The sequence below is a fragment of the Procambarus clarkii genome, chromosome 40 (genome assembly GCF_040958095.1).
Source record: "Procambarus clarkii isolate CNS0578487 chromosome 40, FALCON_Pclarkii_2.0, whole genome shotgun sequence".
Taxonomy (NCBI): domain Eukaryota; kingdom Metazoa; phylum Arthropoda; class Malacostraca; order Decapoda; family Cambaridae; genus Procambarus; species Procambarus clarkii.
The window spans coordinates 771,071-787,329 of NC_091189.1; the positions used below are offsets into that span (position 1 = coordinate 771,071).

Sequence of the window (16,259 nt, forward strand, 5' to 3'; positions counted from 1 at the left end):
TAATCCTATGTTCCATGGAATACGACTCGCTAAATCGTTTAACAACCAGGTACCCATTTTACTGTTGGGTAAACAGAGGCTACAGTTAAGGATTGACGCCCAGTAAATCCTCAATCACCTTGTGTAATTGGGAGATCAAAACCCCACGATATCATATATTAGACCAATCAAGATTGGTCTTGTGTTTATATGTTTCAAGTTCATACACCTGTATTCATACACTCCATGTCCCAGCGGGCACATACCCATCCCCCCTCCACAAACATGTGTGTGTGCGTGTGAATGTATTTCTAGCGCATATATAATTTTTATTATTCCATTATAACATAAGTATTAAAATATCTTCTTAAATACTGTTCCTCTGAAGCACCAATGTGGCTCTCGTAGTGTAGTGGTTATCACGTCTGCTTAACACGCAGAAGGTCCCAGGTTCGAGCCCTGGCGAAAGCAGAAATTATAGTTTAAATATAAGGGGTTACAACTCTAGCCATTAAGTGCTGATGTTTCTTCCACGGGACGAGTACTCTCGTATGTTGGCCAGCATTGTGAAATCACCTTAATCACCTTGTGTAGTCGGGAGATCAAAAACCCCCGATATCATATATTTCTAATAGAGCTATATACCCCCGGTTCATAGTCAGAAGACAACCTATATATGCTGGCCTATATATGCATATATACTGCAGTAAAAAATATATAACAAAATTCCAGTTCATTATCCAAGAAGAATTGAGCTTATACCTACCAAAGCTGGAATGTATAAAGAATGGACTAGACCCATAGAATGGACCCATTTGAAAAGTTTGCGTTTTGTACAGTTTGAAATTCTAGAGGACATAAAAACTTAAATAATCCATAAACCTAAGTTGTCCTAGATCTAAATAAGCAATCCTAGGCTTAACATACGGAATCTTAGGCTCAATTTTGTAAATTTATATAGAATTCATCCCATAATGGGCCTAGAAATTTTTAGATGTTCCAAAATTGCTCTAGTGTTCATATGTTTCAAGGCTGCTCTCGTGTTAGTGTGTTCTGAAAGCTGACCTTGTGTTCATACGTTCCAAGGCGGTCATACACCGGCGGGGATACACCTCATACACCCGTGTTCATACACTTCACATACCAATGAACCCATTCCCCCTCACACGAAGCTAGACACAGATGTAGTGAAATAATCAATGATGGAGTCAGAGTTTGTCTACTGTGGATTCCTTCCCATATTGGTCTCCGAATGCACGATAGAACTGATGAGTTGGCCAAGAGTTTTGCTCGTAAAGAGGGAATTGATTACCAACTTGGACTGCCTTTGAGCAGCCTGTGGGCAGCAATATCCCAGGAACATCAACTAAATTTTGGAGACTTGAGGCAAAGTGAAATTCACACCAGTTACTCCATCTATCATCATTCTATTATGCAGGAAGTACCGCACGTCTATGGGTCATTCAATAATGTTGGCAGACTTCTAGATGTTACCACTGCTAGGCTTAGGCGCGGCTACAAGTACCTCTGGGAGTTTGTAACATCTGCTGATGTAGATTTGACTAAATGTAAACTCTGTCAGCAGAACTATTCGCATACTTTGCGTCATTATATAATGGAATGTGAAAAAATCACGGAATTTAGAGATAACACCATCAATAGTGTCCAAGAAATGTATATATGTATACGTGTATATATATATATATATATATATATATATATATATATATATATATATATATATATATATATATATATATATATATATATATATATATATATATATACATGTATGTATGAGAATGTGTAAATGTATATATAACATGAATAATTTTGTAACTTGCGTCAAAAACTGTTATTTGCTTAGCTAAACGAACTAGAGGGTTCAGTTCCTGAACCGATTATGTGCCTCTGTAATCCTTTGAACCACTGCCCACGGGATGAGTATGGGGTGCATAATAAAGAAAGAAATTGAATCACACACATATGTACTAGACAAATAACCTTTCAAACATTTACTTATATGTTGTTACCCCTAGAACTGATATCGCTCTCGTAGTGTAGTGGTTATCACGTCTGCTTTACACGCAGAAGGTCCCAGGTTCGAGCCCTGGCGAGAGCAGTGATTATAGTTTAATTATAAGGGGTTATAACTACACCCATTAAGTGTTCCTGTCTCTTCTATGGACGTGAACTCACAGCATTGTAAAATCACCTCAATCACCTTGTGTAATCGGGAGATCAAATGCCACCATATCATATATGGCTAATAGTTATATAGTCCGGTTCATGATCAGAAAAAAAAATATATATCATATGATATATATGATATATATAAGAATATATACTCCGGTTAGAAAATATATAACAAAATTCCAGTTCAGTATCCAAGAAGAATAGAGGGTATAGCTACGAAAGCTGGAATATATAAAGATTGGACTGTTTACCCATTAGAAAAATTTGTGTTTTGTACAGTTTGAAATTCTAGATGACATAGGAAAAACTGAGAAAATTTTATTTAAAAAGACAGATTAGGTTTATACCTAACCTGTCCTAGGTCTAAATTTGCAATACTAGGCTTAACATACTGAATTTTAGGCCTAGTTTATTAAATTTATATAGAATACATCCCATTATGGGCCTAGAAATTTTTAGATCTTCCGAAATGGCTCTAGTGTTTATGTCTCAAGGCCGCTCTTGTGTTTATATGTCTCAAGGTTGCTCTTGTGTTCGTATGCTTCAGGGAATTCATACACCAGCGGATAAACAGTTCATACACCCGTATTTATACACTCCATGTACCAGCGGGCACATACCCATGCCCCCTCCTACACACATACGTGTGTGTATGTTTCTAGCGCATATATAATTCTGTTATTCAAATACGACAAAACTGTAAAAATATCTTCTTAAATAATTTTTCTTTATAATGCCTACAAGGCTCTCGTAGTGTAGTGGTTATCACGTCTGCTTAACACGCAGAAGGTCCCAGGTTCGAGCCCTGGCGAAAGCAGGATTTTCATTTTAATTGTAAGGGGTTTCAACTTTAGCCATTAAGTGCTTCTATTGACTTGTACTCTCACACACTTATGTTGGCTAGCATTGTGAAATCACCTCAATCACCTTGTGTGATCGGGAGATCAAAAACCCACTATATCATATATATCTAATATAGCTATATAGCCCGGTTCATGGTCAGAAGAAAACATATTCTGGCGTATATATAAATATATACTGCGGTAGAAAAAATATATATATAACAAAATTCGAGCTCATTATCCAAGAAGAATAGAGCGTATAGCTATCAAAGCTGGAATGTATAAAGAATGGACTGTTTACCCATTAGAAAATTTTGCGTTTTGTACAATTTGAAGTTCTAGAAGACAGCAAAAACTGAAATAAATCATAAACCTAACCTGTCCTAAGTCTAAATTAGCAATTCTATCTTGAGATGATTCCGGGGATTGGCGACCCTGCGGCCCGGTCGTCGACCAGGCCTCCATAATTACTGCTTTCGCCAGGGCTCGAACCTGGGACCTTCTGCGTGTAAAGCAGACGTGATAACCACTACACTACGAGAGCTGTATAGGCTCTAGGCTTAACATACGAAATCTTAGACCTAACTTTGTATATTTATATAAAATACATCACATAATGGACCTAGAAATTGTTAGATGTTCTGAATTGCTCTTGTGTTTATATGTTTCATGGAGTTCATACAGCGGCGGACAAATACTTCATACACCCGTGTTCATACACCCCATGTACCAGCGGGCACATATCCATTTCCCTCATACATATCCCATATATCCCTCATATGTATGCACATATATATATCACATATATGCACATATCCCTCCCCCTCATTCCCATATATATATATATATATATATATATATATATATATATATATATATATATATATATATATATATATATATATATATATATATATATATATATATATATATATATATATATATATATATATATATATGTTTTTCTTGTGCATATATGTGCACAAGAAAACTTGTGCAAGAAAACTTGCCTTGTGCACTTGATACATAACTTTTAAAATATCTTCTTGAAAACTGTTCATTTGTAGTAACTACACAGCTCTCGTAGTGTAGTGGTTATCACGTCTGCTTTACATGCAGAAGGTCCCAGGTTCGAGCCCTGGCGAGAGCAGTGATTATAGTTTAATTATAAAGATGTTACAACTGTTAGCCATTAAGTGCATTGACCTGTACTCTCACACTTAATGTTGGCTAGCATTGTTAAAGCACCTCAATCACCTTGTGTAATCGGGATATGAATAATCCACAATACCATATATTTCTAATAGAACTAATTGCCCAGTTAATGGAAGGTTTACAATCATGTACAGGCCACACCTACATTATGCAAATTATGGATAATTCGGTAAGACCAATAGAGCGTTTAGCTACTTAAGCTGGAATGCTCTTTTATTCCATGGTTATTTATTCCATGGTTATTTATTCTAAGTTATTTATCACAATGGTGTTTATTCTAAACCATTTATTACAAAACTGTTTATTTCTTTGTTATTTATTCAAATGCTATTAATTCCGAGGTTATTTATGCCTTAGTAATTTATTCCTCAGTTATTGCTATATTAATGTTTAGTTTTGTGACTTCCGATAATTTTGTTTGTCAGTCTTACGTTTGCAGCACTTGCAAGAGCAATATAAAATTGTATAATTAGTCAAAATAATAAAAAAAAATGAAAAAAAAAAACGATGCTCCTGCCAGGGCTCGAACCTGGGACCTTCTGCGTGTAAAGCAGACGTGATAACCACTACACTACGGGAGCAGATGACGATAGCGGCGTTCAAGGTCTATAAATACAGATAAACACATACATTCGCATACTTTTAAAAACATGATATGTTTTTGTAATTAAATAGTTATTTGTTGTAATTATGTGTTGTAATAATATTGTGTGAATAGAGATTGCAGTCTAATATGCTGCAGTTTAATTGCAATTGTTGAAGAGTAGGTGACATATATTTGAATGATTTGTTTTCCAAGTTTCGGAAGTCTGAAGCCTGTTAATTCAAGACAGACAGACCGCTAGCTCACCCAGCCAGCAACTGGTCAGAGCCATCAGTGCTTAACCGGGCGATACGCGCGTCAAGCATTATCAAGACTGATATTTGAGGAGACGCAAGGAGTTTGTTGAGACTTTGCTAGGGGGGGTTGTGAGGGGGGGGGGGTTACTGTTGGATTTGTTCTCGACACACAATCGGGAATAACGGGTTGGAATCCTGGCCGGGGACAGAAATGGTTGGGCGCGTTTCCTATCACCTAATTCACCTTTTCACCTAGCAGTAAATAGGTACCTATAGGAGTTGTAGTTTGTTGTTGGGGGGGGGGGGAGGAAGACATCGATATAAGCCTAACTTATATTTATACACCGCATGGCTGCCTGTCCCCCCCGACACAATATATAATTTCAGTTAGAGTTCTTAATACTTACTCATGACAATCATGTTTACAACACTGATGGATTTTTTGTTTCAATGTTCCAATTCAAAAGTATCCATCAGATCAGATTATTGAAGAGAAGGACCTAATGATCCAACCATTCATTGAAAGTTGCATAAGTGGGAGCAGCAATTAAAAAACAGAACACGACCAATATCTTAGGAATAGTCAAGCGGACTTTTGGGACAGGCATCTGAGTGTTCATAAGAATGAATGCTACACAATATTCGTGTATAGACATGCGTACTTTGTATGTTGAAATACACGTGAAGAATCTTGCAAGAACTCTCAGTGTCCTGGCAAGAGTTCTCGCCCTAACAACATTAGCTTAGCTACCAAACACACACACACACAAACACACACACACACACACACACACACACACACACACACACACACACACACACACACACACACACACACACACACACACACACACGCATCGTATCTGCAAGGCGGACAGTCCGCCTTGCTGTTAAATAACTCATAATATATATACCACTTCGAAACCTAATCCTTCCCATGTACCGCTCCATTTTCTTTACCCAAAATGCCCTCTCCACCACCCCAATAAATATGGGATGGTGCTAGGTGGGAAGGGAAAAGGGGAGGGTGTAAGTTAGGGGAACGGAAGGGACAGTACTCTACCACAGGTGTTCATTCTCTCTTCTCATTCCTTTCCCCCCTCCCCCCCCCTCCTTTCCTCAACACCTCCCGGCCCCCCCATAAACACCTGTGGCGAAATTATGCCCACACCACCACACCTCTATCCTCCTCTCTCTCTCTCTCTCTCTCTCTCTCTCTCTCTCTCTCTCTCTCTCTCTCTCTCTCTCTCTCTCTCTCTCTCTCTCTCTCTCTCTCTCTCTCTCTCTCTCTCTCTCTCTCTCCCTCTCTCTCTTCCCTATCTACACCCCACTCCCCCCGTCCTCACCCTCCACCTCTTCTGTCCAATCCTATTCGTCCACTAACCCCTCCCCCCCCCCATTAACAAACCCCCACCTGCCGCTTTCTCACACACAAAACACTCCCGGCCGCGCGACGGAGTGTAAACCATAGACTACAAGAGGTTTACCCTTGTGGGTATACCCTGGGACATGTCGCGGGGTCGTTATGTAGGAAGTAGTTTACGGTCGGGTTAGCGGCCTAGCTGTTCCATTCCGTTTCGACGAGTAGGCCTAGGTCGGCAGGCTATTGTATAGCCTAAAGGATAACAAAAAAAAGCCTCCATTATGTAGACTTTGGCGGGGAGCTTCAATCTCATATTTCAAGGCATCTGTCAAGTGTATCTCTCTCTCTCTCTCTCTCTCTCTCTCTCTCTCTCTCTCTCTCTCTCTCTCTCTCTCTCTCTCTCTCTCTCTCTCTCTCTCTCTCTCTCTCTCTCTCTCTCTCTCTCTCTCTTTCAAAAGGCAAAAAGTTTCTTTCACTCTGATTGCCCCTGTTACCTAGCAGTAAATAGGTACCTGGGAGTTAGACAGCTGCTACGGGCTGCTTCCTAGGGGGTGTGTAACAAAAAGGAGACCTCCTGGTCGAGGACCGGGCCGCGGGGACGCTTAGCCCCGAAATCACCTCAAGATTGTATAATTTTCTACGTGGGTGGACATACATTTACAATGGTAACCAGCGTAAATAAATGTGTTCTCGGCAGGTTTTAGTGATCTGTTAAAAATATGTAAGGAATGAGTATATATATATATATATATATATATATATATATATATATATATATATATATATATATATATATATATATATATATTACACAAACATTTACTGTGTTCGAGAACGTATGTTCTTTTACACATGTGATTAATGTGGATTTACACAGGTGAAATGTGTAAATTCTGACAAGCTTACACATATACCCATACTTATATGCAAGACATTAATCCTTACATGCAAAATACCCCCAGTGAATTAACAGGATAGATAAAGACACACAGTTTGGTGAGGGTTGATGCCCTAACAAGGGAACACAGGTAGAAACCCGAAACGCTATGCGTATTAGTGGCTTTAGGTATTGTATGTACTACCTCTATGTATGTACTTTTCCTAAATAAATGTTATTGTTATTATAACTCGAATGGACCACAGGAATGTCTAAGTATGTGTTAAGTATCAGGATAGTATATAAGTGGAATGGGTTTCTAATATGAAGAAAAGTGTATATTCCACTTCAAATGCTGATGGAAGGTTTAGAGACGGGGCTAAAGAGCTGAAACTCAACCCTAACAAGCACATGTAGGTAAATATTTGATATTTTGATGCTAACATTTAATTTATTTTGTACTTGTTGACTACAGTCAGGATGGCCGAGCGGTCCAAGGCGCTGCGTTCAGGTCGCAGTCCGGTCTTCCGGGCGTGGGTTCGAATCCCACTTCTGACACGAGTTTTATTTCAATTTTTCTTTCTTTTTATTAGAGAATTCTAATTAAAAGCTTCATTCGCACCAACAGATCGTTTCAACTGTGTATATATATATATATATATATATATATATATATATATATATATATATATATATATATATATATATATATATATATTTAATATATATTTAAATAATAAAATATATTTAATATATATATATATATATATATATATATATATATATATATATATATATGTCGTACCTAGTAGCCAGAACGCACTTTTCAGCCTACTATGCAAGGCCCGATTTGCCTAATAAGCCAAGTTTTCCTAAATTAATATATTTTCTCTAAATTTTTTCTTATTAAATGATAAAGCTACCCATTTCATTATGTATGAGGTCATTTTTTTTTATTGGAGTTAAAATTAACATTGATATATGACGAACCTAACCAACCCTACCTAACCTAACCTAACCTATCTTCATAGGTTAGGTTCGGTTAGGCAGCCGAAAAAGTTAGGTTAGGTTAGGTTAGGTAGTCGAAAAACAATTAATTCATGAAAACTTGGCTTATTAGGCAAATTGGGCCTTGCATAGTAGGCTGAGAAGTGCGTTCTGGCTACTAGGTACGACATATATATATATATATATATATATATATATATATATATATATATATATATATATATATATATATGTCGTACCTAGTAGCCAGAACTCACTTCTCAGCCTACTATTCAAGGCCCGATTTGCCTAATAAGCCAAGTTTTCCTGAAATAATATATTTACTATAATTTTTTTCTTATGAAATGATAAAGCAACCCTTTTCTCTATGTATGAGGTCAATTTTTTTTTATTGGAGTTAAAATTAACGTAGATATATGACCGAACCTAACCAACCCTACCTCACCTAACCTAACCTATATTTATAGGTAAGGTTAGGTTAGGTAGCCAAAAAAAGCTAGGTTAGGTTAGGTTAGGTAGGTTAGGTAGACGAAAAAACATTAATTCATGAAAACTTGGCTTATTAGGCAAATCGGGCCTTGAATAGTAGGCTGAGAAGTGCGTTCTGGCTATTAGGTACGACATATATATATATATATATATATATATATATATATATATATATATATGTCGTACCTAGTAGCCAGAACTCACTTTTTGGCCTACTATGCAAGGCCCGATTTGCCTAATAAGCCAAGTTTTCCTGAATTAATATATTTTTTCTAATTTTTTTCTTATGAAATGATAAAGCTACCCATTTCATTATGTATGAAGTCAATTTTTTTTGTTTGGAGTTAAAATTAACGTAGATATATGACCGAACCTAACCAACCCTACCTAACCTAACCTAACCTATCTTTATAGGTTAGGTTTGGTTAGGTAGCCGAAAAAGTTAGGTTAGGTTAGGTTAGGTAGGTTAGGTAGTCGAAAAACAATTAATTCATGAAAACTTGGCTTATTAGGCAAATCGGGCCTTGCATAGTAGGCTGAGAAGTGCGTTCTGGCTACTAGGTACGACATATATATATATATATATATATATATATATATATTAAACACAGTTTGCTATATGTATCGATCAGGTGGACTGGAGGGGCGCCAGCCAGACGCTTCCCACAGATGTTCCACTCCCCCCTCCCCCCCCTCCCCCACCCACATATACACACACTGGACACAAACACCTGTTCTCAACACCTGTGTTGTGACGTCAAGACCTCCAGAAGTCTCGTTCATTCACGTCACTCTTAGAGCAAGACTTCCGCAGCCGATCCTCTCATATATTTATATGTTTGAATTACAAGTTACTACTTTAATTAAAAAAAAATAGTAAACAAATACGGCAAAACAAAAATATATTTTGTTTTTGTGTCTTTCTCGTAGATCTTCATATAGTTATTTATTTATTTACATTTATTATTATTTGTTTTTCCTGGTATGCAAATTAGTGCAGAATTTACCAGTTTTTGGTAATAGAGATTAGTGCTGAATCTGGTACTTGTTGGTGTAATTTCTTGTATTCTATCGTGGTATTGTGTATGTTGTTCCATCATCATACAGGCTAGTGTGTATGTTGTTCCATCATCATACAGGCTAGTGTGTATGTTGTTCCATCATCATACAGGCTAGTGTGTATGTTGTTCCATCATCATACAGGCTAGTGTGTATGTTGTTCCACCATCATACAGGCTAGTGTGTATGTTGTTCCACCACCATACAGGCTAGTGTGTATGTTGTTCCATCATCATACAGGCTAGTGTGTATGTTGTTCCACCACCATACAGGCTAGTGTGTATGTTGTTCCATCATCATACAGGTTAGTGTGTATGTTGTTCCATCATCATACAGGCTAGTGTGTATGTTGTTCCATCATCATACAGGCTAGTGTGTATGTTGTTCCACCACCATACAGGCTAGTGTGTATGTTGTTCCACCACCATACAGGCTAGTGTGTATGTTGTTCCATCATCATTCAGGTTAGTGTGTATGTTGTTCCATCATCATACAGGCTAGTGTGTATGTTGTTCCATCATCATACAGGCTAGTGTGTATGTTGTTCCATCATCATACAGGTTAGTGTGTATGTTGTTCCATCATCATACAGGTTAGTGTGTATGTTGTTCCATCATCATACAGGTTAGTGTGTATGTTGTTCCATCATCATACAGGTTAGTGTGTATGTTGTTCCATCATCATACAGGCTAGTGTATATATAGTAATAATCTGATTGGTGATCTAGTTAACCAGATTATCAACCAGTCCGCCTATGGTCAGAGACCGAGGCCTATCCAACCAACAGACAACCATAGAGGTCAATATATATACAGCTCCATCACCATAAAAGATAGCGTGCGTTATGGGTATGTATTCCTGAATATAAGCAACTCCATCCAGGAACCCGTTGAAAAATGAGAATTTAACCGTCAGGACTAAACTCGGATTTCCTTCAAGAACTTAAAAATTTCCTTGTTCTGGTTCCCATGGCAAAGTCAACATAGAATTATGATTATGAACACAGTTAAGTTTATTTATTTATTTATTTATTTATTTATTTATTTATTTATATACAAGAAGGTACATTGGGTTTGTGAGAATACATAGCATAGTATTTACAATCTTGTAAAGCCTCTAATAGTTTAAGTAGATTAAGTGATATGTAACCAGCAGCTGGGGTCATTAGGGCAATGCGATGGATGAATTGGCAAATGGGAATCCGCAGAGCAGTTCAGGCGCTGCATGGAGCAATTAGAGTCATATAGAGTCGCTAGACAATTAGAATATGAGTTTACGTTAATATTTCTGGGGGAAAGACTATCACGATATCTCTACAGATGTTCTATAAAGTGTTAGTGCTATACTTGGCTAATGTTATAAGGAACTAATGATTTATAGAGCTTTCAGAGATATATGGAACTAATGAGTTAAAGATCTAGTGATTTTAAAGAACTAATGATTTAAAGAATGAGTGATTTAGGGAGTTGATGCATTAAAAACTAGTGGTTTAAAGAACTAGTAATTTAAAGACCTAATGATTTAATGAACTAGTTATTTAAAGAACAAGTAATTAAAAACAAATAATTATATTATTTAAAGAACTCAAACTTTAATGAACTAGTGATTTAAAGAACTAAAAGTATCAGAAAAGTGTTGTAAGTAGACTTTAACAAAGATGGCTTCGATTGGACAGTGAATCGCTGGTGTGAAACAGTCAAAAAATAGTGAAGGATAGTGAAGAACACGACCTTCCTATACCTATACACAATCGACGTGAGAATGGTCCAGGACGGACCGAAACGTCGTCGTCCCTTCACCTTCTAGTGTGTGGTCTGGTCATCTTCCTATACCTGTACAGGAAGGTCAGAGCTCAGGTACAGGAAGTACATTCCCTGGTACAGGTACTTCCTGTACATCCCGTACCCTCAGAATACGGAGATCCATAGGGTCGGGATGTGGGAGAGAGGTTGATGACTCAAAATCTGAAGCGAAGATCACGAGGTTTGAAGAAACAGGAACTTCTTCTTCTGAACTGCATTCAAGAATACTGATAAGGAGGAAGTTTATTTTATCCAAATGAGAACCATTTTCAAAAGAAGTCTGATGGTTTGTTGAGAGTTTCCACAAAACTTTTGTGTATACATTATTTTCACTGTTGGCTGCAATACTGTGAGAGGAGAGTGTCAGGAAACTGTGTAAGGAAAGGAAGGTGCACATTGGTCACTGCCCAAGTTTAGCATCACTGTTATAAACGTATCAGCAAGTGAAACAGTATTCCTGGTCAACTTTAGACCCGTTCCCTCTCCAGGCCAGCCTACTGTTGAATAACATAAATATCTGACTGCTTACACACACAGAGATCACACTAACGTGATGCATCTAGTAAGTTCAGTAGAACTTCGGTTTCAACCCTTTTTACCCTGTCGTAGCTCAGTCAATTAAGGCAGTGTCTGGGATGCTCCCAGACGCAGGTTCGAATCCTCGTCACTGCCCTTGTGGATTTGTTCATCAGACTGCTTAGATCAATGACATGTCGAGCCGGCGGCTGAGCGGACAGAACACTGTACGCGTGATCCTGTGGGTCCCGGGTTCGATCCTTGGCGCCGGCGAGAAACAATGGGCAGAGTTTCTGTCACCCTGATGCCTCTGTTACCTAGTAGTAAATAGGTATCTGGGAGTTTAGTCACTTAAATGCCATTTCCAATGTCCAGAAACAAGCTGGTAAAAGGAAAAAATTACATTAATTGCACCAGTAAACCTCAACCCACTAACCACTTTGCTTCGGTGTATCACTGAACTAAATGAAGCCTGTGTCTCCTTATTCGTGTTCCATCAGTGCTAAATTGTTTGTCTTTATCCACCCTGTTAATTCCCCTGAGAATTTTGTAGGTGGTTATCCTACCTATCCTATGTTATCCTATCGGTTATGGTGCAGGTGGTATCTATCCTGTTAATTAAGAGAGACCCTTACTCTTCTGTCTTCCAGGGAAATGAAGTTTAGCTCTCGTAGCTCATACCTCTCAGTTCCGGGACAAGTCTGGTGGCATACCTCCGAATCTTCTCCAAGTTTGTCGTGTGTTTAACTAGGTATGGACTCCAGACTGGAGCTGCATACTCCAAGATTGGTCTGACATAAGTGGTATACAATACACAAACGTGTGTGTGAGACCTACGTCACTCATACACTTTTATCGTCAATTATTCCGTCTGAATTAATGTTACGCATAATTTTATCTGTCGATTTAAATAATTTAAGCTGCTACCTATGCTAATTATTATCACCTGTTACTCTTTATGTTAGTACTTCGGGAATTGAGCTTCAGCTCTTTGGTCCCGACTGTCAAACCTCTGATCACCTGCTGTACTCGTTCGAGGATACTATTGAACTCCTCCTCCAAGGGAGCCGGTCGGACAGCACGCTGGCCTTGTGATCCTGTGGTCCCGGGTTCGATTCCGGGCGCCGGCGAGAAACAATGGGCAGAGTTTCTTTCACCCTATGCTCCTGTTACCTAGCAGTAAAATAGGTACCTGGGAGTTTAGTCAGCTGTCACGGGCTGCTTCCTGGGGGTGGAAGCCTGGTCGAAGATCGGGCCGCGGGGACACTAAAAAGCCCCGAAATCATCTCAAGATAACCTCAAGAAGATAACCTCCACACTTACTATTATTATCATTAAGCTTTCTATCTCCACCATCACTACCACAATTCTCAGTAATTTCAATTATTTTTGTTCGATATTTTGACACTGGAAAGTTGTTTCTTATGTCTATGGCTCATTCGGGTATTTAATATACACCAGCGTCCCCACTATTTATGCACCTAATAGATACATCTGGCATAGGTGTACCTAATAGATACATCTGGCATAGGTGTACCTATCTGAGCATCTTGTTACCTATTCTTTTTTTTACTACCCAGGAATGTTTTTTTATGTTTTTTCTTTATTTTCTATTTTCCTGGTATGTAAGGTTTGAATTCATCAGTGTTGCTTTGGAACTTTAACTTCTCAACTCTGGTACTACTTTAATCTGGTTCGGTTTTTATTTCTGCTGGCTTGATTTTTTGTTTTTCCTTTTGCCTCTCACAGCTCCTGTTCTCACCTCACTTCTTCCAATTGTGCCTCCTGTTGCCTCACCTCACATGCCCCCTTACAACACCTCATCTCACTTCACCTCCCTTATCTCACCCCTTGACTCAGTAGTTTGTTTCCTCACAATCAACGCGTCACCAGGACACCAGTGGCGTCTAAATGCCCTGTGTGTGGCATAGACTCATGCGCAATAGACCCGGACACACATAGACCTGTACACATAGACCCTGACACGATATAGGCTCTGGAGGGCTACGGACATGCTTCACTGCCCGTACTCACCTAGTTGTGCTGACGGGGGTTGAGCTCTGGCTCTTTTGGTCCCGCCTCTCAACTGTCAATCAACAGATGAACAAATTCCTAAGCCTACTGGGCTCTATCATATCTACTCTTGAAACTGGGTATGGCGTCAGCCTCCACCACATCACTGCCTAATGCTTTCCCTCTGTTAACTACTCTGACACTGAAAAATATTCTTTCTAATGTCTTCGTGACTCCTTGCCCTCCCCTCCTTCGACTTTAAAAAGTCTTATATGTGTGAATTAAGCGAGTCCTCGCGCCTCTGATGATCAGGTGGAGGCAGGTGTTCAAGATGACAGCAGCCACACCTGTGCAACCACCCACCACGACGTGACTGTGCATTGACGTGGTGGAGGGGGGGGGGAGGTTTGAGTGGTATACATCTGTCAGTGAGTGTGTACCTCTACCGAGCAGCTGCCTTAACCAAAACGCTGGCAGAATGAAGGAATTTTGGTTCGATATTTAAACGACGCAAGTGACGCTAGCAACTGAGCCACTGCACATGTGGCACGAATACACACACAGACACACACAGACACACACAGACACACACAGACACACACACACACACACACACACACACACACACACACACACACACACACACACACACACACACACACACACACACACACACACACACACATATATATATACAGAGAGAGAGAGAGAGAGAGAGAGAGAGAGAGAGAGAGAGAGAGAGAGAGAGAGAGAGAGAGAGAGAGAGAGAGAGAGAGAGGGTGAGAGAGAGAGAGAGAGAGAGAGAGAGAGAGGGGGGAAGAAAGGAATAATTCGTCTCCTCACGTATAGTAACGAAGAGTCGCTATGGCAACCTAGGAGACAAAGTATCCCTTTCCACAGCATCTCTCCGAATGATGTAACTGATGTCCTCTGATATCTATAAGAGCCGCACATCCAGTGGTCTTGGCGTAGATCAGGAAATGGCGAATTTTGGCGACTCCACCATACCAAAGTTCTTATTATAGTTTCCACCACGAAGTTCTTATTATTGTTTGTCTTTATTCATATATGTCTTTATTACAATGTGTTAATCTTCAGACAGGAGATCTGTTAAATATATCGAAGTTTCCTTAGAGTCCACGTGGTCACCCATACAGTTATTAACCACACCCAACAGAACTTAACCCGACGGACCGAATAACCCGAGCATAATTGAATATGGAAAAAGCCGAAAAACGAAACCAAAAAATATTCTAGTTTGAGCTATTTCTTGATATGTTAAAATAAACACGAAAGTTCTCAAACAATTGACTTTTCAATTTCCTTCGTTGTTGCCTTTACATCATGCACAGCTTGTATAAATATGTGATCCTTCGACTCGCTTCTCAAACACTTTTCACGCGTTTTTTTTTTGTGTTTTTCGCGCGTTTTTTTGTGCTCTTCGCGCGTTTTTTGTGACCTTCGCGCGTTTTTTTGTGATCTTCACGCGTTTTTTGTGATCTTCGTGCGTTTTTTTGTGTTCTTCGCGCGTTTTTTTGTGATCTTCACGCGTTTTTTGTGTTCTTCACGCGTTTTTTTGTGATCTTCGTGCGTTTTTGTGCTCTTCACGCGTTTTTTGTGTTCTTCATGCGTTTTTGTGAACTTCACGCATTTTCTGTGCTCTTTACGCGTTTTTGTGCTCTTTACGCGTTTTTTTTGTGATCTTCACACATTTCCTGTACTATTAACGCATTTTTCGTTTTTGTTTTGTTTTTAGATAGGTAGTGAAAAGCTCGGCTTCTGACTCCTAGTAACTGATGCGCACTTTTATTGCATGTTTCTAATGTACGTATACATGGTGCTATCGTTATTAACACATTTGTTTTGCTCCTAATGCATATGTGTGTGTGTGTGTGTGTGTGTGTGTGTGTGTATGTGTGTGTGTGTGTGTGTGTGTGTGTGTGTGTGTGTGTGTGTGTGTGTGTGTGTGTGTGTGTGTGTGTGTGTGTGTGTGTGTGGGTGTGTGTGTGAGTGTTCCCAGCATATCTCTGTTGCTAACGCATATGGGCAGCTAACGCCTG

The 16,259-nt window shown here is 39.1% G+C and overlaps 7 non-coding genes across 7 annotated transcripts; 5 read left to right on the forward strand and 2 right to left on the reverse strand.

Moving 5' to 3' along the window:
* Positions 1-377: 377 nt before the first annotated feature.
* Positions 378-450, forward strand: TRNAV-AAC (transfer RNA valine (anticodon AAC)). The gene has a single exon. It is a non-coding gene; the product is annotated as a tRNA-Val (tRNA).
* A 1,578-nt stretch (positions 451-2,028) lies between these two features.
* TRNAV-UAC (transfer RNA valine (anticodon UAC)) lies at positions 2,029-2,101 on the forward strand. The gene has a single exon. It is a non-coding gene; the product is annotated as a tRNA-Val (tRNA).
* An 818-nt stretch (positions 2,102-2,919) lies between these two features.
* Positions 2,920-2,992, forward strand: TRNAV-AAC (transfer RNA valine (anticodon AAC)). Its single transcript has one exon. It is a non-coding gene; the product is annotated as a tRNA-Val (tRNA).
* Positions 2,993-3,488: 496 nt separating this feature from the next.
* Positions 3,489-3,561, reverse strand: TRNAV-UAC (transfer RNA valine (anticodon UAC)). Its single transcript has one exon. It is a non-coding gene; the product is annotated as a tRNA-Val (tRNA).
* A 533-nt stretch (positions 3,562-4,094) lies between these two features.
* On the forward strand, positions 4,095-4,167 carry TRNAV-UAC (transfer RNA valine (anticodon UAC)). Its single transcript has one exon. It is a non-coding gene; the product is annotated as a tRNA-Val (tRNA).
* A 573-nt stretch (positions 4,168-4,740) lies between these two features.
* On the reverse strand, positions 4,741-4,813 carry TRNAV-UAC (transfer RNA valine (anticodon UAC)). The gene has a single exon. It is a non-coding gene; the product is annotated as a tRNA-Val (tRNA).
* A 2,973-nt stretch (positions 4,814-7,786) lies between these two features.
* On the forward strand, positions 7,787-7,870 carry TRNAL-CAG (transfer RNA leucine (anticodon CAG)). Its single transcript has one exon. It is a non-coding gene; the product is annotated as a tRNA-Leu (tRNA).
* Positions 7,871-16,259: the final 8,389 nt, after the last annotated feature.